This window comes from Schistocerca serialis, chromosome 5 (genome assembly GCF_023864345.2).
Source record: "Schistocerca serialis cubense isolate TAMUIC-IGC-003099 chromosome 5, iqSchSeri2.2, whole genome shotgun sequence".
Lineage (NCBI taxonomy): Eukaryota > Metazoa > Arthropoda > Insecta > Orthoptera > Acrididae > Schistocerca > Schistocerca serialis.
In genome coordinates, this window is record NC_064642.1 from 385,280,363 (window position 1) to 385,283,497 (window position 3,135).

Genomic DNA, 3,135 nt, shown 5'->3' on the forward strand with positions numbered 1-3,135 from the left:
AATGTCAATTCATATTTTTGGCTTATTTTCCCCCTCAATCGTCACTGTTGTCAGGGCTCTCCAGCATTGGAATAGCACCCCAGCGTGTGATGTAATAGGGAAATTCTGTACCTCAGATCATCGTACAGTTCTTATAATTAAATTTTCCACGAGACATTTGCGTCTCATCTTTATCTACGATAATGATGGAAGCTGAATAAATTCCAGAGAGCTCTGGCAACAGTGACGATTGAGGGGGGAAAATATGCTGAAGATATTAGGCTAATTGAAGTTTGTGTTACGGAGGACATTGGACTTGGACAGTCTGACAGCAATGTTAGTCATATTGCTGCGGTGGTGTAATGGTCACCATTCCTGCATAGTATTCAGTCTGCTTTCAGCAGGTGAATGGCGAATACGTCTTGTTTGCATCCCGTCCACTGTCGCGAGTGCGTGTAGTTTGTTTACTTCCTCGCCGCAGCTAGTACTCGTGTCTGTTGACATTGAGTTGCTATGGCTCATTCCTACAGAAAAGCTACCATCAAAATTAACTTCCCGTCTGAGGACGCAAGGCCACGAGCATTTGAAATCAGACGATTCGTCCATGACAAAGTTCAAATACCACAACAGCGCATCGCCAGTATATACATATCCATAATAAGTAGCGTCGTCTATACCAAGATGGTCGATGATGAATTATGTCATGCTGTTGGGCACAGATGTGCGAACACTCTCAAGTTGAAACACTCGGATGCTCACATCAGGGAGGTTATCATTGACCATGCAGGACTAGGATTATACACCCTAAGTCTTTGAACTCCTGTTCAAAGTGCTGCTGGACATAGTTACTGCGGTGTGGGACAGTAATTAGCCTTGTAGCCGGAAATGGAACACCTGCAAAACATACCTGGTCCTCAAAGTCAAAATTGAATTAACGGAACACATGCCATCCTACATAGTCATAGATAGACGTCGAGCAATCATAATGTACAATGGATAGCCTCGTATTTGTTCTCATTGCGCTGAGGAGGGTCACATACGCTTGGTGTGTATTCAACGTCAGGTTACTCAAATCCAATTAGGTGACATGACGCAAACTTCTAAGCTAACGGCCCTCCCCATCAATTACGCAGGGGTGACACGGTTGACCGTCATGGCAGACAAAAGAACACTTGGAAGACAGGAAGTGTTAGAATGCACACCTGTCACACGTCCTTGGTTGACCAACATGATTATAGAGTCCACGAAGATTGCAGAAAGCTGTCCATAGACTCCACAAGAAGATTTGGATGAAAGAATGGAACTCGACGCTAGGGTTGTACCGACTTCTGCTATTATCCCTGAAGGGGATGCGCTGCAAGAACCACACGCTCTTTTGGACACAGAAACCCACGTCCGCAGAGTTCACTGAGGAAACATAAAAAGTGACATCGTATACCCTCAGACGATTGCCTCCTGCAGATGTCTTCTGTAGTTGATGACCGGACGGCCGACGAGATGGGAAAAATGGATGACACAGGATCGCCCTCACCTGTTACTTCGACACACCTGTGTCCTCTCTTGGAAAAACAGATCGCAAACATAGCGCCTCCCACTGGCACACAGCGAGAAACAGCTGCAGATTCTCCCTTGGTCACTCAGTTCACAAGTGTTCCACCACAGCCACAGTTAACTTACGGACCTTGGACGGACGACATTGAAGAAAATGCTATGCACACTGTGGTGGATGAGAAGAGCTGTCTCTCCTCCCACACCTCGGCCCCTCCCGATTAGCTGCAGATGACAGCACGGACATTGCCTGCAGATTATAGGCCCCAACATTTACAGCAATGCTGACAGCAGCCCCCATTGAAGTGGACGATCTACAGACCTATTTCTTAGCAACCATCAATGTTACCACCATTCAGAAACATATGAAGTTATCGCTGCCTCAAGACATGCTCAGTGCAGCAGACATTGACATTGTTTTCCTCCAGAAAGTCTTCGCTGACAATGTCCCGAGTATGTATGGTTATACGGCTCATGTGTCCCACGCTTTGCCAACTAACAGTGGCGTCGCAGTTCTCTGCCAGGGCCTCAAAGCTGACGAAGTACGATATGTTCCCAACGCTAGAGGAATGGTCATAACTGTGCTAGGCATCTAGTTTATCAATGTGTATGCCCCTTCTGGAATGAATCGCCATCGCTCTTCTTCACAGAAGGAGTAGCACCTATCTTTCATGGCAGGCACAATGGCTTGGTATTAGGGGGCAATTGCAATAGTACCCAAGCACCTAAAGATCAACTGCCTTGCCGTTCACCATGCTGCAAACTTGGGACACTCATCAGCGGTCTCCAGCTGGTAGATACATGAGAACATGTAGAAGGAAATCGACTGGGATTCACTCATTGCATGAGTCACTCATCCAGTTGCATAGATGGGGTTTGCGTCTCCCATTCTCTTGCAGCAACAGTGAGCGACATGGAAGTGTGGCCAGTAGCCTTTTCTGATCACGAGGCTTATATGTGTCCCGTCACCCTTCGTCACCAACAGGCGTGGAGCAGCTGACATCCCTGGAAGTTAAACCATGGTCATCTCGTTTCTCCGGACTGTCAACGTGCCATCAAGGGCATGTGGAGTTTGTGCGTACGCTGCCTCCCAACGTATCCTACCAGTTGGTAGTTAAACTGTGCCAACTACAGAGAACTTTGATTACGTAATGTCGTGAGACCGCTGCTTGGAGGCGGCAGACCCTCGATTTATTTCACCATCCTTCGTGAATGTGTCTCCTTGCCACCCACACTGGACAGATGACAGTACAGTGTGCAAAGGCACAGATCATAGCCCGTATGTGCCAGCAAATGTGCAAAGGCACAGATCATAGCCCGTATGTGCCGGCAAATGTGCAAAGGCACAGATCATAGCCCGTATGTGCCGGCACCTCAAAGAGATGATCGTCTGAGCATGAACACATGACAGACTGGCACTGGAACAACCCACCATGTACCACGTCATTTGAGAACGTAAACTGCGAAGATGGGCACTAATAGAGGCTATCACCACTGCGGATGGCCATCGCCACACCACACAATGCAGTATTGGTGCAGCCTTCTTCGACCATTACGGATGACTTTATTATGCGATGTTCCGACCCAACGGCCGTGACAAGAGTCTTA